The sequence below is a fragment of the Mustela erminea genome, chromosome 3 (genome assembly GCF_009829155.1).
Source record: "Mustela erminea isolate mMusErm1 chromosome 3, mMusErm1.Pri, whole genome shotgun sequence".
Classification (NCBI taxonomy): domain Eukaryota; kingdom Metazoa; phylum Chordata; class Mammalia; order Carnivora; family Mustelidae; genus Mustela; species Mustela erminea.
Window position 1 is genome coordinate 143,790,789 of NC_045616.1, and position 25,277 is coordinate 143,816,065.

The following is a 25,277-nucleotide window of genomic DNA, read 5'->3' on the forward strand; positions in this document are numbered from 1 at the left end:
GGATGAAGGTAATGACATATTTAACCACGAAGTCCTTTTAGATATAAAATACCAAAACTCATTTTCAAAAAAAATCTATCAAGAGTTAGCAAAACACAAACTCACTGTAAAACAGTGACACAACACCAAGTGAAACAAAATCTCTAAATTTTAAAAGGTACATAGTGTGCACTGTCCTTTAAAAGCAGAAAAGCCCACATTAAAATGGAATATCTTGGGGTGCGTGGGTGGCTCTGTTAATTAAACGTCTGCCTTGGGCTCAGGTCATCATCTCCAGCTCCTGGGATCCAGCCCCTTTATAATAATAATAATAATGCTTTATAAGAGGAAAAAGGATCCAGCTGGACTCCCTGCTCAGTGGGAAGTCTGCTTCTCCCTCTCTCTCTGCCCCTCTCCCAACACCCACCTGGTCATGATCGTGCAAGCTGTCTCTCAAATAAATAAACAAATAAATCTTTAAAAAAATAAAATAAAAATAAAATGGAGTAACTTTCAAGTTCAGAGAAAAATCAGTTTTTGTTCTATAAAGAATTACATATTATATAGTTCAAAAGGCCAGTGTGTTAATCCAAAATATTCACTAAAACATTGAAAATTTATTTAATTAAAGCATTATGTGTGATCAAAATGATCTTACAGTAGATTGTGCTTTATTTTATCTTAGTTGCAAGTGCTTAAGGAAATTTAATTGTGGGAACTGGTACATGAAAGCATTACAGAAAATCAGGAAAGTTGGAAGGTGTTAAGAGGATAATGCTACAGATTTAGTTGTTACCTAATTTCACTTGAAATATATGCCTTTCTTTTTCCTTGATAAATGCATACTGAGTTAAAGACATCTGTGCTTCATAAAATTAAAGCATTCTAATACCGACCTTATCTTTTTATTTCAGGATTAATAAAGCAGCATAGTAACTGACACATATTCTACCTGACACTCAAGTAAAAGCAAATGTCTGCAAATATCTAAACATACATATGATAATCAAATTGGATATTAGTAACCAGAAATTGCTTGGTCCTGAACATTACATTATTTTTAGAGGAAAGAAAGGTATTTTCAGGTGTAGCCCCCAAAGCAAGTCAGTGGAGTTTCTGACACATCTGCCAAGTGGTCAGAAGAGAGGTATGCAAAGATGAATCACCAGAACTCATTTACTTAATAGTTGGTTTTTAAAAATGAGATTTTGAAATGATTTTAAAATGACAGGCAACAGGACAAGCTGAAAAACAAAGTGTTAGAATTATGGCAAAATGTAATAGAACATTATGAATGAAGAGCATTGTTCACATTTAAGACTGTGCCAAAAAATACTCTCTTAAATTCCAAAACTATCAACATCCCAAGTAAGTGAAAGTTTACATTCTCTATTTAGTTTAACAGACTCTGAACAAATTATTGAGAATAGCACTCTCTTTATAAATGCTCATGTAACTATAAAGGATATTTGGTAAAAACTTTCAAACTCAATGAAGCCATATCCCCAGGCACCTTCTGAAACCACCTAGTTAGGAGTCCAAGAAATAGTTTTGCTTTGGGAAAATAAAAACAAAGACAAATTCCAATTTTTATTCAGGATAATCCTAGTCACAATTTGCTCATTTCTATTCCAAAGATTCCATGGGATTAAACAAGTTGGTCATCCTAGTTACATATGTATTCAAATACTCTTTTAAATGTTATTTTAGAAAGTGAATCTACAGACAGAAAACACCCCAGTAAATTTAAGGAAATAAAACCAATATTTTAAAATACCTGAAGCCATTTGGTTTGGTTTTGTTTTACTCTTTGTTTCTCCTTTATTATTTCAGAGTGTACTTTCAATCTATTGTGAATACAGCATTTTAGCAGCATAGTGATTTTATGTTCTATTAAGGAATGATTACTTTTCAAACAAAAGAAAAAGAAATTACGTTACTGGAGTTTTATCCCTACAACTACCTACACCCTAAGTCATATTTAACTTACTCTGTCTTGCCTCTGGATGAATAGAGCAGGTCATACTTTAGAGAAAGGAGGAATGTTGGGTTAAACAGATGGCTTTGTGTCATCCCTGATTCATGAGGAACCATGGCAACAGCAAAGAGGAGGTGTTGCTTAGCAACTGAAAACAATAATGAAGAGATTTCCAAACTGTATGGAGGCAAAAGAGTGCTTTGGAAGAACTTCTGTACTTGGCATAAGTGTACACCAAAATTCATTTATGAAACATGCTGAGTACATAATCATAAATCTGGAAAGCATAATGCTTTATAAGAGGAAAAAAATGTCAAATAAGTGGCTTATTAGACATTTTCTCTAAAACATATTTCTATATTAATAGCATTTATGATTAAATATAGCAAAACTACTAAAAATCACAAGAGCTTTATCTTGAGATGCAGTAAGAAAATTTAGATTACAGAATCTATTATTATCAAATAACACAATACAACCTGAGATATTAGGTAGGATCAGACATTGATCAAGTTGAGCTGTCCTGTAGTGCCGAATCTGCAAATACGTGTGATGTGGTCACCCAAAACATTTCAGGGTTTTGTGTCCCAAGTTAGAATAGACACTGTAGTTACAAACTGTCAATGTTTTTGTTAACTAAAAATATATATTCACCGTGAATTTGTCTTTCTTAGTATTTCCCCCATAGTACATCTTAAAATTAATATTTAAAAAGTGGCTCAGGGGGGCGCCTGGGTGGCTCAGGGGTTAAAGCCTCCGCCTTAGGCTCAGGTCATGATCTCAGGGTCCTGGGATCGAGCCCTGCATGGGGCTCTCTGCTCAGCGGGGAGCCTGCTTCCTCCTCTCTCTGTCTGCCTCTCTGTCTGCGATCTCGCTCTCTCTCTATGTCAAATAAATAAAAATCTTAAAAAAAAAAAAAAAGAAAGAAAGAAAAAAAAGTGGCTCAGGCAATATATATATATATATATATATATATATATTTTTTTTTTTTTTCTGGAGTTGCGAAAACACAGCCAAACTGGGTCTCCGAGATAAATATGTAACTATACTGTTGTTGTTGTGTTTTATGTGTTCCTGGTATTTAAATATAAATTTTAATGAAAAAGCCATGTCAGGTTTGACACAGAATGTGTATGTGTATATACGTAATTTTATTATTTGAAATATGTTTTTTCAAGTGTCTCTCAATGTATTAGCATTTGCTTTATAATCATTATTACATCATCTTCGTATCTTAAAATTTTCTCAGTGACTTACAGGAACGCACGACGCACCAACGCTCTGCTAAGCACTGGGGTAAGTATCAAACATACACGGAAAACACCTGTTTCTCCTCCACTACCAAGCTCCCCGCTTCCCGGCTGTGGCCACCATTGGTGCGGTTTTCCTTAAAGCAAGCAATTCTGGAACACCAGCTGGGTGTCCTACAACAACTTCACTCCATTCCGTTTCAACACTTGCCTCTTCTCCCCGGGAAATCGTTTCAAGACCCCATTTAAGATGAGGAGATGAAGAAAAGTGAACCAGCAGGGACTTCAGTTCAAAACTCACCTCTGTGCAGCCTTGGGCCACGGATTAAATCTCTCTGCTCCTCGGTTTCTCCATTTTAAGACGGGCCTAAGAGTACGTACTACCGTTAAATTAATCCGACAAGACCGTCGGACTGAGGGGACTCGAACACCTCAGCGGCTGATTCACGCACGCCGAATCTAAGCCACAAACGCCTCGGAGTTCCGAAACGGGAACCTGAGGGCGACCAATCACAAACCAGTATCCAGGCTTCAAGGAGCTACAGCCAATCAACGATGTCCTTGCTTTGCCCGCGCCTGTTCTGTGGAAAGGTCTTTCCCCCGCGCCTGCGGGTGGCTGAGGTCCAGCCCCTTAAGGTTTGACGGGGTAGGCGGATCCAGATGGATGAATGGGCCACTAAAGTCTTGAAATTTTCAACAAGCCCTAGTTTATCTGTTTTAGAACTACCTAAAACTGTTAGGGGTTAATATACAAAAAGCACAAACGAGTGGACGGCGAGAATTGAATGACTTAATACATAAATTCTCTTGTGCTGGCATATGCATTGTTGTGTTTCTTTTTGTAGCTTTTTTGTTGTTGTTGCTTTTATGTGTTTCTATTAAGTACACTTGCCAAATAAGGGGCTCTTGGATGTAGAAGCGGTCGGGATTACCACTATAAACTATAAATAAAGTAAAAGTCATTTGAGATATGCTATCCTAGTTCAAAAATGGAGTAGGAAATGGTTAGCACTTTTTAAAAAGGGAGTGTTGGGCGCCTGGGTGGCTCAGCTGGTTAAGCCTCCCACTCTTGGTTTTGGCTCAGGTCATGATCTCAGGGTCCTGGGTTGGAGCCCCAAGCTGGGCTACCTGCTGAGCGGAACCTGCTTAAGATTCAATCAATCAATCTGTCTCTCTTTCTCTCTCTCTCTCTCACATAGATACCTAAATTAATTACTGTTAAAAAAAGGAAATGTCTAGCATTTAAAGAAGTTTAAAGATTCATTACGTTAAAATTTTCTTCTTATGCATCATAAATGATTTGTCCAAAGTTCCATGTTTTCCTTCTTAGCTCATTTTATTCATTGTTACGTGCCAGATACGCTATTCATTTCAACCCTACTGTCCCCTCTCTGCATCCCCATAACAGAGTAGCTACATAGACATCATTAATTCTCCTTAAGTTACCCTATTTGTACATCCCAGAAGTGGAAAAAGCTGGATTCATACCTGTATCAGTTTTCTACTGGTCTATAAGTAATTATCACAAACTCAAAGGATTAAAGCAATACCCATTTATTATCTCACAGTAAGGTCAGAATTGGATCAGATGCACTGAGTTCTCTTACCGTCAGGCTAAAATCAATGCAGTGGCAGTGCCAGACACTTGCTTAAAGGCTCTGGAGAAAAATCTGCTTCCACATTTATTTAGTTTAGTTTTGTTTTTTTTTTAAGATTTTATTTATTTGACAGAGATAGATCACAAGTAAGCAGAGAGGCAAAGAGTGGGGGGAGGGGGGAAGCAGGCTCCCTACTGAGCAGAGAGCCCAATGGGGGGGCTCAATTCCAGGACCCTGAGATCATGACCTGAGCCAAAGGCAGAGGCTTAACTCACTGAGCCACCCAGGGGCCCCTGTTTAGATTGTTAACAGAATAAGCTGTTTGTGGCTTTAAATCGGCCGCATCCATTTTTTTGCGACCTGTCAGCAGAGAGCATTGTCCACTCCTAGAGGCTGTCTGTATGCCTTCTTGTATGGCTCTCTTCACCTTCAACGACAGCAATGGAATATTTCCTCTCACAGCTGTATCTTCATTCTGCAACCAGCCAGAGAAAGTTCTGTTTTTAAAGGGCTTTGTGATCGGATTAGGCCAACTCAAATAATCTATTTTAAGGTTTAACTTTCAATGTTTATTACATCTGCACAATTACTTTTGCCACGTAATGTAACATAATAGTGGAGTAACATCTAGTCGTGTTTATAAATTCTGCTCACAGGTAAAAGGGCGATTATACAGGGGAAAGTCCATTGGGGGTTATTTTTGGAATTCTGCCTATCCTAGCACCCAAGTCTATGATATCAGAGAGCATTTCTTATATACTATGTAATAATGTGGGACCATACCCACAGGGATCCTAATGTCTGTTTGAATAAATAGGCATATATATTCATAATAGAAGACTCACGTAGAAGAATTTATAAAATTATATATATAACTAGATTAAAATAGAATTACCCTGATTTCAAGGGTTTACTTGGCTCCAAATATCACTTTCTCTTATGCTTTGAGAATGCTATCAAGATATCCAATGTAGTTGATTTTGGGCTCCAGATCCAAATATGTCATTGGAAACTCTAAGATTAGTCTCATAGAGCTCTCTTTTTATGAGTTGTACAAAATTTATTCTATCATAAAAAACAATATATAATTATATACTGTGTTGGACATAAACAATGAACCCACTTTATTCTCTTCATTTCATATCCTGAATAAGATGTTTCTATTATTAAGGGAAAATTAATTTCTCATTTCTCTGTTCTTTCAAGTAATTATGTCTCTTGTTATGGTATCTTTCAAATAGTTATCAGAATTGACATCTGATAAAACATTACTGAAACATAAACCTTAAAATTAGTAATACAGATTACAATTGTGTAGAACATTTATCATTACTTTTAGGATGTAAGTGTATGAAAGAAGAGTCAGTCTCAATTCCATACATGCTCCCAGTATATAATTCAATGCCTGTAGTACATCAGTTGTCCAACAATAACAACAAAAAAGTTTCAAGTTAGAAAACTGAATAAGTAATTATAAACAATTATAAATAATAAATTAATTCAAATGATCATCAAAAGTTTTAAATGCAGGTTTATATAAACTTTCAGAATAAGCCAGTTTAAGCATTATCTTTAGAACGATTTTTGCCGAATAAAATCTGCAATATAATTAACATAGCACTATTGCTTTTTCCATTATCTTCTCTTAACAACTTTTTTCTGTATATTTGCTCTACTATTATTGTAAATAAAATCTGATTAAGTTGTATTGCCTATTAAATATTGTTCAAATTAAGTTAATGTACCTGTGAAATAATCAGATAAATATTGGTCATGTGTATTAAAGATCAGTATGTAGACTTTTTGTATTTTTGTTTTAAATTTTTAACCCTGTTTTTTTATTATTGTTTTAAAATAGTTTGCCACTTGAATTACATATCACGAACTAGACATACCTGAAAACAGCTAAATCAAAAACTCTGTAGTTGAGGACCGGGATTTCATAGTTCTTCCATCTTTTCTCCATCATTCTAATACATGGAGTTGACAACCAATAGCCAATACTCTCAACTATGATATTTAAGTATCCTTTAAAAGACAGCAGGAAAAAAAAGTCATAACCAAAGACCTTAAAAAGACTAACACTCCCTCTAAATAAATGTAAAAAATAAGACAACACAGAACCTTCCCTCCTCTCCATCATAATTCACTCCACAAGTAGGAACGTCACCAATGACATGACAGTTACTATAGTACTTACTGAGAATTAAAAGAAACAGGATTCAGAATATGTTCTCAAGAATTTCAGTCTACTAATAATACTTATTAATCTCATATTGGGGTGCCTGGGTGGCTCCCCACCCAGGTTAAGTGGTTAAGTGTCTGCCTTCAGCTCAGGTCATGATCCCAGGGTCCTGGGATTGATCCCTGCATCAAGCCCCGCATCAGGCTCCCCACTCACCACTTCCCCAGTTTGTAATCCCTCTCTCGCTGTCTCTCTCTCTCTGACATAAATAAATAAATAATCTTTTTAAAAAAAATAACATATCAATCACTTACTATATATGGAAGTTCATATATTATTTAAATCATTTAAATCCATTTCACAAGGTGGTAGGTACATATTTCTGTTATAAAAATAAAGAAACTGAAACTCTGTTCCTTGAGATAACACTGAATATAAATGCTCATACTAGAATTTGATTTAGTTCTATTTCATTCCTCAGAAGGAAGGACATACAATCTAGAGGAAATTCTTCCCACCCAAAAAAAAAAGATATAAAATCAATGAATAATTAACGTTAATGTCTATCCAAGGAAGTTCTACTTCTAGAAATGAACAATTAGAAAATGTAATACCTGCAAAAAGAGATAAAAAATATTTATAAAGAAAACTGTAAAAATTCAGGTATTTGAAATTCTTAGAGAGGTGTGTCTGGGTGGCTCACTCCATTAAGTGACCAACTCTTAGTTTTGGCTCAGGCTGTTATCTCATGGGTCATAAGATCCACAGGATCAATCTCCACACTCAGCAGGGAGCCTATTTGAAGATTCTCTCCCTCTGCCCTCCCACACTTGCACACGTGTGTGTGCACTCTCTCTCCCTTTCTCAAATTAAAAATGGATCTAAGTCATATAAAAGGATATGAGATATATAAAATGGAAGTTTGTTATAAAACAGAAAAAGTCAGAAATCTGGGAAATTAAATAATAAACATTAAAATGACCAAAGCAGCAACAAATCATTAAGAGGAAGTGTAGAGATGACACAGTAAACAAAAATCATGTTAATCTGTATCATGGTAAAGTCCCCAAAAAAACAAGGATGGGGAATATGAAAACAGTTTACAGCAATAGTGTCAACCCAAAACCTTCAAAATACCTTTAATTAGAATTTTAAAAGAGTAAATACTGAGTGTGGAAAGCAGGCAACCTGTAAAGAAATAAAAGTCTCAAATTTTACACAATAAATGCAATGAGTCTTCAGAATTAGGTACTACTTCAAACAAATACAATACCAATACAATAATGCACGCAAACAAATTCCAGCAATAACTAACTTTTAGGCATTGTAATGAAACTTCAATATCTTTCTCTTTTTTTAAGATTTTATTTATTTACTTATTTGACAAACGGAGATTACAAGTAGGCAGAGAGGCAGGCAGAGAGAGAGAGGGAAGCAGGTTCCCTGCTGAGCAGAGAGCCTTATGAGGGGCTCGATCCCAGGACCCTGAGATCATGACCTGACCCGAAGGCAGTGGCTTAACCCACTGAGCCACCCAGGTGCCCTGAAACTTCAATATCTTAAGGATAAACAGAAAACCCTAAAAGTTATGAGAAAAAAAGGTGCATTATATACAACAAAGAGGATTCAGTTTTGTTTTTTGGTAGCAAATGTTGAATCTTACAATCAATGCCAGGCACCATTCTAAATGTGTGGGACATATAAATGATCTGAATAAAGATGGCTGTTCCCTGTCAATCTCTTAATCTAGGAGGAGGAGAAAGCGTACAGTCTATGGAGATAGTAAATGCATTATACTATGGAAAGTGATGCTGATCATGGACCGGTAAGTTAGACAAGATTGTAAGGGTCAGGGACAAGGCAGAAGTTAGGGTAATCTACTTTGAGTAAGTGTCACTGAAAAAAAAAAAAATCATGAAAGAAGAGAGGAAGATATCTGTGCAGGTCCCTCTGTGAAGATTATCTGAAGCCGAAGGAATCGGAGGTGTAAAGGCTTACTGCAGGAATTCACCAAGCATGGCTGAAGAAGAGGCCGGTATGTTTGGAGCAAATATAAGGCGGGAAAATGATAGGAGATAAAACTAGAAAAGGATCATGTTTTAAGTTCACAAAAAGCCTTTTTAGGTGACTATAAATATTTGTGATTTTACTCTGAATGAAATGAGGATTTTGAGGAGGATTCTAAATATAAGAATGAATGTCATCGACCTAGATTTTTAAAAGGACCACTCTCAATATTGTGTTGAGAAGAGAATTTGGGTGTTGAGCAAAGATAAAAGCAGAAAGACCAGGTAAGAGACAACTATATTTGTATATCTGAGAGATTACGGTGACAAACTGGCAAGGTAGCAGGGAATATAGGAGGAAGTGGCTAGATGCTTGGTTTTAAGAAACGAGCTAAATATGTAAAAAAGGATTCAAGGAGAATTCTAACTGGAAAAATAGAGTTTCCATCAAATGGAATAGGAAAGTCTATGAGTGGAAAAGATTTGGAGCAGAAGGAGCAGAAAATCAGAGTTCTATCCTAGACATTTTTTTTTAAAGATTTATTTATTTATCTGAGATAGGGAGAGGAGTGTGGGGGGTTGGGGAGAGAGGGAGAGGGAGTGAATTTCAAGCAGCCTTCATGCTGAACACAGGCCAACACAGAGCTCCATCCTAGGACCCCAGGATCATGACCTGAACCAAAATCAAAAGTCCAACACTCAACTCAACTGAACAATTCAGGTGCTCCGATCTTGGTCATGTTAAATTAGAAAAAGCAATTATTTGATCCATAGGAGGGGAATTCATGTAAGAAGTTGAGTATATGTATTGAGCTTGGGGAAGAGATTTGTGCTGAAGATATAAATTTGGAAGTAGTTCTGTAAAAAACGTGTTTCAGGTGTAAGAGCACATTGGTCACCTGATGTATGGCCTCAGTGTAGATAGATAAGAAAAAGAACTTCATAAAATCATAGGATACACCAAACTTGAGGTATCTGAGAGAGGAAGAATAACCAACAAAGCAGACAGAGGGGGTAGACAGTGATATAGGACAAAAACTTATGTTCTGTGTTATCCTAGTGTTTAAACTTTATTAAGATGTGTGATTAACTCTGACAACTATTGCTGTTAGATTAGATATACTGACAATTGAGAAGTTATCTTTAGAAATAGCAATAAAGATATCATTAGCAATATGATATCAATAGCAATATAGATATCATTTTGGTAATCTTGACCAGTTAGATTGCTTGGTTAGGAAAAAGTGTTCAAAGAGAGAATAGAAAAGAACCTGGAGACAATGTGTATAGTTTATTTATTTGAAAAGTTTTGTTTAAAGGGAGGAAAACGAAATGGAACAGCCGGGGGCTAGGAAATTCTTCTTCTACTTCCTCCTGCTCTAATGCTTCCTCTTCTTTCTCCTTTTTTAGTTGGGAAGAATAATATTTTATTTTATAGCAGTGAAAATGAATTGATAGAAAGAAAAACAGTACATTGGCAGTGCAGGAAATTACTGGAGCTATAGGCTGGAGTAAGCAAAAAGAGAAGTAAATTAATGCCCGAGTTAGGACATGAACTGTAAAGAAGATCATGAATGGTTCATATATAATTAACAGGCAGTAAAACAGATTACATGAGCTGGGAGATAGGAAATATGCTCATATGCAGGGGAATCTGGAGAAGTTCTCTTTCAGATGCTTCACTTTCCTTAATAAAAATAAGGTTATCAATTCAGACAAAGGCAAAAAGGTGGTATTGATCATTGGAGTAGAGAAAAAGAGTAAAATAGTTGTCTAAGATAGTAAGAAAATTAGTGGAATAAAAAATATAGTCAAGATGCCTGGAAACATAAAGACACACTTCAGGTTCCAGATTTTGAATTTAAAGTATATTTCCCAGTGTTCCAAAGAGCTGCACTAATAGAGGTTCAGCAAAAGTGGAGGCGACACATTACTATGGTGTGATTTTCCAAGGAAGTGGGATGGAGCACAAAGGAGAATAATTATAATGATTGAATAATTATAATAATTATAATGATCACAGAATTTGAGCTGGGTAAGGGGGACAAGATGATCCCACAGAATTGTAGAAGAGAAAAAGTTGAGTTTCTCAATAGATTAGCAATTCCAAAGGTAGAGAAATTTCCTGAAGATTGTGGTACAAGGGAGAGTGAGTACCACCCTGGCTGAGCCCTTTTCTTCAGAATCCATTAGGTCTTTATTCATTAGCATTTGGCTAGCTTCATTGCTTTGTGTGTGTGGTTGGTGTTAGTACATTTTATTTTTTCTGAATTTAAAATTACGATATTACAATATTTTTGGAATAGGCAAAATCTGGGAATGCAGGATCAACCCGCCATATTAACCCTAGAATTTTTACCATTCTTTTGTTTCCCCATTCACTGTCTCCTCTGTCCCTCTCTCTTTTTCTCAGCTCCATTGCTCTCTTTTTTTGCCCCTCTCTCTTTCACACTCCTCTCTTTCAAGCATACACATATATTTACAAAGAAAGTAACTTAGAGAACTTTTCTTGGTTGATAAGATGTTTAAACCTATAATTTTGCTATGTGAACTTCCTGGTAGTTTAATATAAAGAATTGAATCAAACTTTTAAAAAAATGTTTTGATAAGATTGACATCACCTTCCTTTAAGGCATAGAACTAGTTTTCTCAGGTAGTATAGAGTATATAGTTATCAGCTATGATAGAACATGTAGTTGCTATTAGAGTGAGATTAAAATTGACACCTATTTATCCCACAAAATTTTAAGGTATAATATTCACACACATCTTCCGGTAGTAGTTTCATTACAGTTGTAAAATTACTAGCCAGAAAGTGAAGTGGAGAAATGATGACATCAAGCTTAAGATATCCCAGGGAGAGAATTAATGTCAAAATAATTACATGGTTCACAGTCAAGGCTGTATGGTTATTAGCAACTCTAGAGAAGCTAATTAAGTAAGTCAAAAATTGTGGTTAAGCCAGTTAAATAGAAGTGTTTCTATGGCTTCTGAACAAATAGGTAACACCTAAGAGCTGAGAATGTGCTCATTAATCAAAGGAACTGAAAATTATATCATACTGATTAAAACCACATGTAGTAAAAATGCCTATTTAGTCTTCTTTTAAAATAAGAGCTTGGCAAAAGCTGAACTGCTACTAACTTTAATTTGATCCTACAATCAGACAAGTTTTTCATTTTGTTATTCTCTCACAAGTATTGATAATCGCTTATTTTCCTTTAACACATCAGTCCCTCTTTTTTTTTTTTTTTTTTTTTTTAACCAATACCCATTCCTAGTTTTTAAATTAGGAAAAAAAAATCATTCTTCTTTAAAATATAAACCCAACTTCTTTCTTGGAGACTGAAAACAAGGAAAAAAAAAAAAAAAAAAAGAATGTGCAGTGGGTTCTCAAACTGAACAAAAGAGTTAACATTCAACATGTACTCAGCACTGAAACAAAGGTTATTTTAGTTAGGTTTAAATGAATTTGCCCATAAGAATTCCAAAGATTTTAGTTAGAAAAGAAAAACAACAAAGATCTCTGTCTATACAACTAGGCAGAATCCCAAGCTTCAGGGAAAAAGGAAGACAGAATTGAAGGATGAAAAGAGACATCATGGGTGTCATAAACATAATGTCTGTGTCAGATTTTAAAACTTGCTGTTTGTCGGTCATGAATCTTGCTCCTTTATCAGAGTGCCTCAGTAATCTTGATTTATTTTGGAATATACCACTGCAAAATTTTTAGGAAGGTAATCCTCAAGTTCTCTTGAAATAAATACCATACAATAAATTAAATTACCAAATATTTTTAAGCTTTACATCCCATGACTGTAGTCCATAACCAATTAGAGAGGATAATACAAGGAATTATTCCAGAAAAAGTACTACTTTTCAATAATATTTCAAATATTTTTTAAAGTGAAGTAAATCAAATTTTAACTTGGTAATCACATAAAAAATATTAGAGATAATTTTAGTTAGATTTGTATACTGAATATTATAGATATAAAATAAATTAGAAGTGGTAGAGGACATACCTCTTTAAAAGAATTTTGGGTGTTAAAGATTCCAGGAGACTATGTTTCAGTTAGGAAAGTATACCTGAAGAGTAGAAATATGTATTCTGTAATGTTTTTATTCTTGATGTAATGTTTTATTGTCAATCTCTTTAAATATAAATATATATATATATATGATTTAAATATATGAAACACAGCTAATGTCCTCTAAAATTTATTCTAAATTTTTAGTGCTGTTCCAAATTTGAATATTTTCCTTTTGCATAGATTCTGGTGATAAGTGTATATCGCCTAAACTTAAGAATACTCGCACAAACAGTTTTGTGGGCAAATAGCTGACTTGCATATTCATGGCTCCTAAATCTTTGAGATTGTGCTAGCTTCTAGAGGATAGAAAATTGCAATGGATGAGTTTTGTAACCTGACACATTATTTTTTTAAACCCTGATTTTTAAAATTATTAGATGTGTGACTTTGAACATATACTTCAATTTCCTTAATATCTGTGTTTAATCTGTGAAGTGGGGATAATATTGAGCCACTTTAAGAATTGAAGAGAATTTATTTCAAACAAGTGACAATGTACTTTGTATAGAAAGGAATTAAAAAATTCTTAAGTATTGAGATATTTCAAAGGTTTCATATCCGGGCAGCATACTAGAAGCAGTGAAGAGCTTTTAAAATGTTAAAAATAGCCATGCCATTCCCCAGACTAATTAAATTAGAATCTCTGTGGGGGGAGTCAAAGTACTGGTGTCTATTTAAAACTTCTCAAATGATTATAAATTGCGGTCAGGTTTGAGAATCACTGACTTAATGCAAAGCAAATTGGTATTGTTGCTTCATTGCCCTTGTCATTTCTTAGTTATGTAAAGGAATGGAAAATAATTTTCCTTCTACTTTTCTAGGTTCTTGGCTGAGACACCTACCTAATAAAAGAAAGATTAACAGGAGAAAAACAGACACAAGTTTAATAACATGGGTATCTCCCCTATCCATAGGAGATACCCAGAAAAACTGAGTAACTCTCTGAAATGGCCCAAGTCACCACCTTAAATAATATCCCCAGCTAAATACAAAAGGAGCCGCTGGTGAGGGGAGGATGGTTTGGGGAGGTGACCGGGAAAACCACTCTAAACAAGAGTATGTATTGTTGTTATGCAGATTTATTAGTCTTCTCCATTGGGTTTCTAGAAATTTAGGTTCATCCTCCTTTCCTGGTTAGGAATGGAGAGTTCCCTTATAAATGTAAATGTCTCTTACAAAATGGTAACTTCTACTCAGTTTTCAGAACTTCTCTACTGTCTGCCATTTCTTAAAAATAACCAGCCTAAAATATGCCAAAGAGGCATTTTGGGGGAGGTATATGCTGCTCCCCTTCAATTATAACTATAACAAATTCAGTATTAACCACCCTTAACAAGGTCAACAACAACACACACAAAACATCTTTATAGTTAACAAAAGGAGGAAGAGAGGTTGCTTGGGGAAAAGGCAGAATTACATTTTTAAAATGAGAGAAACTAAGGTGAATCCATTGTTTTTAAATTAGAAAGAAAATAGCCAAGAAGCAATATGTTGTGAAGGAAAGTTGAGTGATGACATTATTAGTGCAATCCTTCCATGTATTTATACATTTCTGATCAAAAGAAAGGCAAATCCTAAGGTTAAATTTCCAGTTATATCTAATGATGCAAAAAAAAAAAAAAACAAACAAACCCAAAAAACAAAAAACAAAAAACCCCAAAACCCACCATGTAATTACATATGCAAAATGGGTAATTTTGCATGCAATCTATAATTTTCTATTGTTTAATTTGAAAGTTAGTTAAATTACTTTCTCTGCCTGTAGAGTTTTAGGTGACTTTTTTTTTTTAACCATTTAAGATGGCCTAAAGTTATTCACCTATATTTGCCTTGAAAATTAAAAAAAAAATTTTTTTTTCCTATTATCTGTCTGTTGCAGGTGGATCCAGGTGTGTTTTAATAGCCTTTTTAAAATGAAAATGGGCTTAACTACAAATTTTTCATGTGTGATTTTTTTGTCAAAGAAATTATTAATTACTAAAAACACTGGGAGAACTATATGATTTGTTCTCATATACAGATAGAAGTAAAATTTTTAAAAAAGAGAACATTGTACATCTGCTCTTGAAATATTCCTGGAAAAAAATATACACACATACACACAAGATGCCTTTGTTTCCTTAGCAATTTGAGGAATAATCTGATTATGTTTATTTTAAAACATAGTAGAAATTGATACTTGTGAGCGAAATATTTGTTTATGTATAACATTTCCTTTAAGGTTAGTATAGTATTTATACATCCATATATTTTGTACGTATTTTATTCAAATGTCCGTCCCTGGAACATCATTTTTCTTATAATTTCTCTTCTAACATTCTAATAGTATGAAAGAACTAATACTTATTTAAAGGTGGACCTTCTAGTTCACTGGAACAGTCATTTATTAAATAGCACCCTGTGGACTTAAAAATCAAATGCACTTCTTCCAATTTTTTTTACTTTCAGGCAAGAATTAGTTTCTGCACACAACTGTAGCCCATTAAATACTACCGGTTGGCAGATTTATATTTTTAAAATGTATTATAGACAAACATGCACAAATAGAATTCTGCCCTTAGAAAATGTCCACATCTTAATAATAGAGGAAAGACAGTAGAGTTTGAAGATGAGGACCAAGAAAGAATTCTTGAAACATCTTTGGTGCAAAGAGGTGGTTTTATTAAAGCACAGGCACAAGACTTGTGTGGAGAAAGAGCTGTGCTGGGGTTGTGAGGGGTGGTGATTATATGCGTTTAAGTTGGGAGGTGGTTGAGGATAGAGTAAGTCCCTAAGGAACTCCAGGAACTTGAGAGGGCTAGCTATTGCTAGGTAAAGATCATTTATTACTGTCCAATAAATCCTTAGACTCTTCTGATGTATATCAGCAGGTCATATGCTTGGGGAATGACTTCTAAAAATATCTTGCACTTTAAAAATAGTATGCTTGAAAGGTTAGATTCTCAGTCAAAAAGTTTTAGCTGGTCTTTCAAGAATGGTGAATTAGTAGGAATGTTTTCCTCTTGAACAAGCAACTTCTGCCCTTAATCAGCTTCTGCTTTTCATCTGTAAAATAAGATCGGTAACATCTATGTCAAATAAATTGTGAAGATAAAGAGATAATATAAAATAGAGGTGGCTGGTGGTGCAGTAGGTTAAGACTCTTGGTTCCAGCTCAGGTCATGAACTCAGGGTCAGGAGATCAAGCCCCGTGTTGGATTCCATGCTTAGAGTGGAGTCTGCTTGATTCATTCTCTCTCTCTCTCTCTCTCTCTTTCCTTTTGCCCTTCCTGCTCATGTACTCTCTCTCTCAAATAAATAGATAAGTCTTAAAGGGGGGTGGAGACATAATATAAAATAAAATGATTAGTCTGATAGAACTCACACACCAAAATGTCTGATCCATTTACTTCAGAATCCTGACAGTGCCTAGTACTATATTGAATAGACACAATAAAAATGATATATACAGTTAAGAAAAATAAGCCTCAGTTGGCTGACTTTTAAAGGTGTGTAACTGGTTGAGATTTAATAAAATATTCTAAGAAAGTGGACCATAAATGATGGCAAGTGTTTAAAGTCGAATTCTATTTTTCATTTGAGGAGGTAAGCTGTTCATCTTACCTTTGCCTAAAGATACATGTTACTCCAGGAGTATATTTTTTTTCTAGAAATGAGGAACATGAAAAATATCAGATCTATCAAATTGTCAAAGCCTTACTCAGTTTTAAGGTCTATTACACCCCATTTTTCATAATGGGATAAACCTTGAGAACAGATATAACTGGGAATAGAGAAAATTTTGTGCTTCAAATAACATTAGTGAAAAGCAGCATTTAAATAGTGCTTGGGATGCCCCATTTTTTCTACTTAAGAGTCATATCTCTCCAAATAAATATTCAGTCATATAATCTCCACAAATTTATAAAAATAATATTTACAGACTACTGCTGGAAGAGAGTTATTTCAAATATCTTTTATATTCCATCTTTTATTTCAAAATCAGGAAATTTTTCAAGTAAAAAATTTTAGCTTATTCTATAAAGCCACACTGAAAGTCATTTTATTTACTAGTGTGCATAATTTGTTTATTTACCATTTATATGTCAGGTTAACTTTTCAGTATGTCCCAGTTACTTTATAAATTGTTATTATGTTTATAAGAGAATGAGAAAAAATTAGAATTAGAATCATTGAGAAAAGAAAGATAAAGAAAAAGAAAATAAATTTATTCATAAATATTTATTAGGGGTCTACCATTTATTGTACGCTTATATAAGCTCTTGTCAAACATCATTTGACTAATATAGACAAGATATTTTTTCTTAAGTCTTAAAATTTCAGCAGGGGAAACTCACCATAAGAAATAAGCATAATTCTGGCGAGGATGCGGAGAAAGGGGAACCCTCCTACACTGTTGGTGGGAATGCAAGCTGGTGCAACCACTCTGGAAAACAGCATGGAGGTTCCTCAAAATGTTGAAAATAGAACTGCCCTATGACCCAGCAATTGCACTATTGGGTATTTACCCTAAGGATACAAACGTAGTGATCCAAGGGGCACGTACACCCGAATGTTTATAGCAGCAATGTCCACAATAGCCAAACTATGGAAAGAGCCTAGATGTCCATCAACAGATGAATGGATCAAGAAGATGTGGTATATATACATAATGGAATACTATGCAGCCATCAAAAGAAATGAATTCTTGCCATTTGCGACAACACGGATGGAACTAGAGCGTATCATGCTTAGCGAAATAAGTCAAACAGAGAAAGATAACTATTATATGATCTCCCTGATATGAGGAAGTGATGATGCAACATGGGGGCTTAAGTGGGTAGGAGAAGAATAAATGAAACAAGATGGGATTGGGAGGGAGACAAACCATAAGTGACTCTTACTCTCACAAAACAAACTGAGGGTTGCTGGGGGGAGGGGGTTTGGGAGAAGGGGGGTGGGGTTATGGACATTGGGGAGGGTATGTGCTTTGGTGAGTGCTGTGAAGTGTGTAAAAACCTGGTGATTCACAGACCTGTACCCCTGGGGATAAAAATATATGTTTATAAAAAATAAAAAATTTTAAAAAAAAAAGAAATAAGCATAATTAAAAAATCAATTGTGACTTTTTTAAAAGATGTGATTTATTTATTTGACACAGAGAGAAAGATCACAAGTAGTCAGAAAGGCAGGCAGCGAGAGGGGGAAGCAGGCCCCCTGCTGAGCAGAGAGCAAGATGCAGGGCTTGATCCCAGGACCCTGATGACCTGAGCTGAAGGCAGAGGCTTAATCCACTGAGCCACCCAGGCACCCAATTGTGTCATATTTTTTTTTAATTAGAACAAAAAATAAAAAGAGCAGGTAAGGAATATAGGATTCTGTTCTTATAAACTCATAGTCTAAAAAATGAAAAGATAAAAGTACTTATCAACTTATCCCCAGAAGTGTTTTCACATACATTATCTTTTTTTGATCTCCCAAACTCCCCAGTAAATATATCCTTACCAATAAAGATCTTTGAGTTGAAAGTTCAAAAATTGAATTAAAATTCACTTGGCCCAGGACACTCAGCTTTCTATGAAAGTGCCTTTTTGTTTGTATGAAATGAAGTTTGTTACATATTTTGTTGTTGATTTATATTGGTTATTGATTAATGTAAAGGAAGAGATGGAAAATGATGTCTTTTGAATATCTTTCTTAAAATATCTTTATGTTATGAATCCCGCCATCCTGGCAAGAGAATCAAGACTTAAATTTCCAATTCCATCTGCAGCTAGAACTGAGTCTTCTGTCACTCAGATATGACCATATATGACGTCTCTCCAGAAGGGAATAGAGTGAATAAAGAAACTCAGGACAGGATTTTCTCAATTTTTTTTGCAGATGTGAGCAATGATGGTGTTAGGTTTTATACTTAGCTGCAGCCCAAGTTCCTAGTCATTACCAATTTGCAGACTGGTGTTGGGTCTGGTGACAGCAGCTACTGTTGTCTAATGAACAAACTTATTTTATGCTCCATAGAAGCAGAGGTGACATTTTGTTCCCAGCTGAGTTTTTGCTCTGTGCTTCTGAGGAGGCATCTGGAAGGCAAGCAGAATCACAATTTCTCTGTTCCTCCGAACGAATCTGCAAGTTCCCTAATAATCATTAATGACTTCTTTTTCCACTTTAAGTAGATAGAGTGCTTTTGGTTATTTAGTAATCAAGAACAGACTGATACCATAAATTTGGAGTGAGAAAACTCCTGGCTCTCTTTCCCTTGTATGAAAATGGTCCTTTCCTTTTCTTCCCCCCATCTTTAGGATTTCCACTGGAGGCCATAAGTGAGGAAATCTGACTTTATGGGACTTGATCCCATGTCCCAAACCTATGACTGTCCACTTTGCATCTGCTCCTGACCATTCCATGTTCTCTCTCCAGGTCGCCCTTGCTTTCACCAAGGTACTCACCCTGCTTCACCTCTTAGTTTCGTCAGTGACATTTTCCTTGCTCTCCAAGAAAGGAAGAGAAAATAAACACTTCACACTCAATATGCGTCTCACTACGTAGAAGATGACCGTTTCGGATTTTGTGGCATGACTTCCTCTGCATGAGGCAGTTTTAGGACCCTTAATGTGACAGTTCTGTTTTGTGCCACCTTCTTTCTTTTAATCCCTGGTCTTTGAATTTTATTACCTAGAAATGAGCCCCATTTCCCCTATAGTTTTTCAAGGTGAACAGGTTTTGTGATTTTTTTTTTTTTAACTTTATTTTGGCGGGGGGGACAGATAATAGTAACTCATTATTTCCCTTCTAGAAGAATTTCATCTTGAACTTGAGATATTAAAATTTCATAAATAACTTGTTTGCCAAACTTTATCATTATACTTATAAATAAACAAACACCTCTTATTCTTTTTTTTTAAAATATTTATTTTTTCATTTCTTTTTAGTGTTTATGTACCATACCCAGTGCTCCATGCGATACGTGCCCTCCATAATACCCACCACCAGGCTCACCCAACCTCCCACCCCTGCCTCTCCAAAACCCTCAGATTGTTTTTCAGAGTCCACAGTCTCTCATGGTTCGTCTCCCCCTCCAATTTCCCCCAACTCCCTTCTCTTCTCCATCTCCCCGTGTCCTATTATTCTCTATGTTCCTCAAATAAGCGAAACCATATGATAATTGACTCTTCTCTGCTTGACTTATTTCACTCAGCATAATCTCCTATAGTCCTGTCCATGTTGATACAAAAGTTGGGTATTCGTCCTTTCTGATCTAACTTTATTTTATTTAACAAACAGTTTAACAATGTTTGCTATGTGTTAGAGCGGTTTTCTTTCTGAGGACCTTATTAATGTCAACTGATTTAAAATTTATACAAATAGGATGAGGTAGATAATTTTTAATCCCATTTTGCAAATATCTACATTGAGGTGAAAGAAATTTAGGTAATTTATCAAAGCCCCACAGGCCATACATGGAGAAGACATAATCCAAAACAGAGAATGACCCAAGGTCTATATTGTTCTTAACTATGTCATCATTTCCTTCCTTCATCTCATTAGTAGTCTGCAAAAAGGAAATAATAATTTGGTCTCATTCTACTTTTACTGCAAAAATTATCTTTATTGTATTTTCCCATATTGATCTTTATCACTTGGGAAATATAGAGACAGAACTGTTTCTGTAATTCTCAATTGTATTCTCTTTTCCATCCTAAATGTAAATTTCCCTAAATATAGTAATTATTCTCAAAAGTCATCTGAAATCCTAAAGAGTTACAAGATTCTCACTTGCTTGGAGTTCATGTCTTGTAACATAGGTTTATCCCAAACTCAAATAAGAACTTATAAAAACTGATTGAAATAAGCACTTTTATTTTTTAAGCTTTTAAGACAGATACCTATTTATTGGGGAAGAGTGCATTAATGCATAAATAGTGCCACTAACCCACTCATGTAATGGATTTTTAGTGTGGCCACTTACTTTAACTCAGATTAATCTAGTTCAAACTCCATCTTGGTTATTTATGTTGGGGAGTTTGGATGCTGCAGAGAATTAAGAGCCAAGATGTGTTCTGTTGTTGTTTTGAGCCAAGACACATTTTAAAGTGTCTCCTAAATAAGGCAGATGTTCACTTGAAGGGGCTCAGGTGTATAGATAGCATTTAATCTTCTCCTACAAAATTCACATTGTCCATATTAGCAAGTTATTTGCTCAGTCCAACTTCCAGATCTATTATTTCAGTGGTGGAGACTGAGTCCCCGTTGACTCATACCACCTCAGTTTGCCACATTAAAAGAACAGCACACTAAATTTTGAGTATAAAACTATCATAGATATTTCTAGTATAGTATATATTATATTTGTATAATTCTAACATAATACTAATAATTATATACTAATATAATAGTACATTATGCATTAATTATATATACTATTATAGTTAATATAATTTTAATTTCTAGTATAAAACAAAATAGGAAGCCTCCCTGAAAGAAAGTAGTTAACAGTTACTGAATTGTATGGTTTACTTTGTTTCTTGCTAACTGGTGCTTATCAGAGTGAGGCTCCTGCCTTTTCACAGAGACTAGAAGGAGGCAATAAGTGTCGATCTTGAGGATTACACGTCATAGAAACAGTGCTTAAGTCTTACTCCCCTCTCCCAAAAAGAGGACCTGAGTTCTAAAACTAGCAGAAGGCTGAGAAAAGATTTACATTTCAAAGGGGAGGAGGAAAAAAATCACAGTGGAGAGGTGTGTGTTTTTGTTTTTGGTTTAAGTTAAGTGCTCTAAGACAAGGGAGGTCAGGGGCCTGTAACCAGGGGGATATCTGTCTAAAATTCAGTCAAGCTGAGGGGACTATTAAGGTCATTTTACTCAATATATGTGAAAATCCATCAAGGCACTTACCTCTCTTCACACAGAAAACCTAGGAACCTCAAAGTGAGGAATTAGCGTCTTGGGGAGAGAGAACAGAAACACTTGAACTTCGTGTCAAACACAGGCTGGTGTTAGGACACCACTGCTAATTGCTCAGACAATCATCTGTCTTGGCTTCTCTTTCACTCCCTATCCCCTGAGTCCTGTGAGGAAGACTGAGAAGTCTGTAACAAGAGATAAATAAATAGATCATTAAAGTAACTGTGAGATAATGAGCGCTTAGAGCAATTTCTGAATTCTTGTCACTGTAACAGAGTGAAATAAAAGCCGGGAAGAAAAGGGTTTGCTCTAATTCAGTGAACTGACTGTAAGGACGGAATGCGGATGTTAGAGGAGCAGAGTCTGGACAAGGAAAAGGATCAAGGACACAGGGGAACAGGAAGCCACTAACAAGGATCTGAGCAGCAAACCAGGTACATTCTCTGAGGAGCAGAGAAGAAAAATGGAAAGATATAAAGAAAGCAAGCAAGAAAGAAAGCTGGCATGTCAATGGGTTGAATCCACAAGTGATCTCAGAAGTTCAGGCTGATATACATGTGTAACACTTTATGGTGGTCCTTAAAAACTTAGACAATTCCCTGGATTGTACTTGAATCACCCCACTAGGACCCTTATGACATCCAGACTAGTTCAGTTTAGAGAAATCTGTTAAATATATGAACTATTCCTCATAGATCAGAGATGCTGAGAATTGATCATCTTTTATACTAATGCTATTTTATGCATTTCACAAAGAATCACAATAATAAGAAAATATATATATATAACAACTCGAAACAGTCAAATAAACTATTCTGATTATGACACAGTCTTTGAATGCTTAGTAAGAGAGACATTAAATTGCATGTATTTTAAGCTACAATGAAAAGAACAAGATATGCGTAATGCTAAACTGCATGATATTCCCAATAAATCTTGGCTTTTAGGAGAAGTAATTACTAATGCTCTTCTGAACTTTTGGTACTTGCTATTAACCCAGTTGGAAATTTTAAATTGTAACTTACCCTGAAGTCAACCACTCATAGAACTGAATGGAGTCCTCCTTCTAATACGAATAATAACATTCTTCTATTCCTTCTTTTGAGCTAAAGGGGCTGAACATTGCATATAAATAGTATGTGTATTGTTTTCACTTAAGTATTCTCTTTTTTGGCTATATTGTTTCATTTAAACCAGTGTTAAGTAAAAGAAAAGTAGTGGGCATACTGTTTTCATTTTAATTGTTGTTATTTTGTACTTTGACTACAGGTTGACTAAGTACGATAAGGATCAGAAAAACAGGTATTTGTAATCTTTTTATCCACAACATTCACAAAAGAAATATAAAAGTTTGTGTCTGTTTTTAAATAATACCCACTGGATGGGGCACCTGGGTGGCTTAGTGGGTTAAAGCCTCTGCCTTCAGCTCAGGTCATGATCCCAGGGTCCTGGGATCGAGCCCCGCATAGGGCTTTCTGCTCAGCAGGGAGCCTGCTTCCCCCTCCCTCTATCTCTGCCTGCCTTTCTGCCTACTTGTGATCTCTCTCTGTCAAATAAATGAATAAGATCTTAAAAAAATAATAATACCCACTGGCTAGTTATTGCATCTTCTCACTAGTATCATTTTTCAGTTTAATGATTGAATACTTTAGAGAATCACAACCATACCAGTAACACTTTTGGGGGGGCATTTTCAAGTATACACTTTCTGACTGGATACTTGGAAGAAAAACTGAAAAGCTATAATTTGGATAAAACTGCATTTAGGATTTCAGAAAATAACCAATGATTTCTGATTTAAGAAAAAAATCGCTTGTAAAATCTTAGAGTATTGTGGGCAACTCACTGAATGATTGCACTTTTGTTTCCCAAACCAGCACATGAGCTTCCAGAAAACACTGTTACATGTCTCATTACATTAATTTATAAAGTAGCTAACAATGAAGACATTCTCTGGGGTAGTTTGGTCTGGGCGTGTAGGTGGTGATTGATGGACGAATGAGGAATTGACTATTGTCACAGGGAAGAATCAAAGGATCAAGGCTCAGGGAAGTTGCCAGTTCATAATTTGAAAATTGTAATGTAGGATTTAGCATTGAAAAGGAGCTTGAACTTAGACAGTTCATATGAAATACATAAACCCAAAGAGATTTTCATTTGCCTCACTGTCTCATTTTCCACCCCTTTATTTGTTCATGGGGATACACACATAGACAGCAGAAATCTTTCTCAAGAGTTTTGTATTTAAAGTTAGTGTCAATTTCTGATCTATGGATGATAATATTCACAATAAAATTTGTCTTCCTTAATCAAGTGGGATACATTTCTATGAAAGCATATACTACACCATAAAAAGGAAAAAATTTACAAAGAAATGCCAATTTCTTCCCTTTTCTTTCATCCTTATTTAATCAATACCATGAAAGATGGTTTACAGGGACTCTGGGAAAACAACCCCATGCTTCATAGGTACTTGTAAGGAAGTAATAAATTTGCTTAGTGCAATAGAACACATCCTATGAGAGCCCAATTAATACTTGTTGACTCACTGACTAAAATAAAATATACCCCTTCTTATGAGAATGCAATTGCTAAGCAGATATTGAAAACATTCTAATTGAAATAATTCTAAAAACGTTTCGAATTGGCGAAATTCCACTTTATATGCAGGAACCTTCCTCAAACACTTATAGCAGTCAAATTAAGTAACCTATAAAACATATCAAAAAGATTACACTATATGGTGGCAGAAGAATACACTGGATTTCACTCCAACTATGTTATTATTAAGAAAAGACTGTTTTACTCTATTATTATTATGCAAGTGGAAATACAGAATTGACCTGAACATCTTTATTCCTATTTTTGTGACTTTCATCACCTATTTATGATAATTAAAACTCATGTTGGAAATAAGATGCCAAAAAATTGCAACATTAAAATAACTTTCCACACCATTCTGAATCACTGGATGAAAGTAAAAGACTATGTACAAAGTTATGAGATAGTGAAGCATATCACAGTAAGCCATGAAAGCATATTAGTACTTTTGGGAAATTTTAGTCAATTTTTTTGATGTATAATTGACATGTTAAAATACCACATCCATTTGAGGAAGAATCAATGAAATAAGCGTGCCTTTTTAATGAGTTTTGATAAATGCATATACCATGGTTTTTACCACCTTGGTCATGATAGAAAGCATTTTTATAACTTCTTAAAATGTCCTCATGCTCTTTTCCCCTAGTCCCAAGTAAAACTGATGGGCTTTCTGACACTGTATATTAATTTCCTTTTCCACCAT

At 35.1% G+C, this 25,277-nt stretch overlaps 1 long non-coding RNA gene across 1 annotated transcript; it reads right to left on the reverse strand.

Moving 5' to 3' along the window:
• Nucleotides 1–15,752: 15,752 nt before the first annotated feature.
• LOC116585660 lies at nt 15,753–23,310 on the reverse strand. The gene is made up of 3 exons (XR_004283752.1): nt 22,999–23,310; nt 21,965–22,158; nt 15,753–16,135 (listed from the first exon to the last, which is right to left on the reverse strand). It is a non-coding gene; the product is annotated as an uncharacterized LOC116585660 (long non-coding RNA).
• Between the last annotated feature and the right edge of the window lie 1,967 nt (nt 23,311–25,277).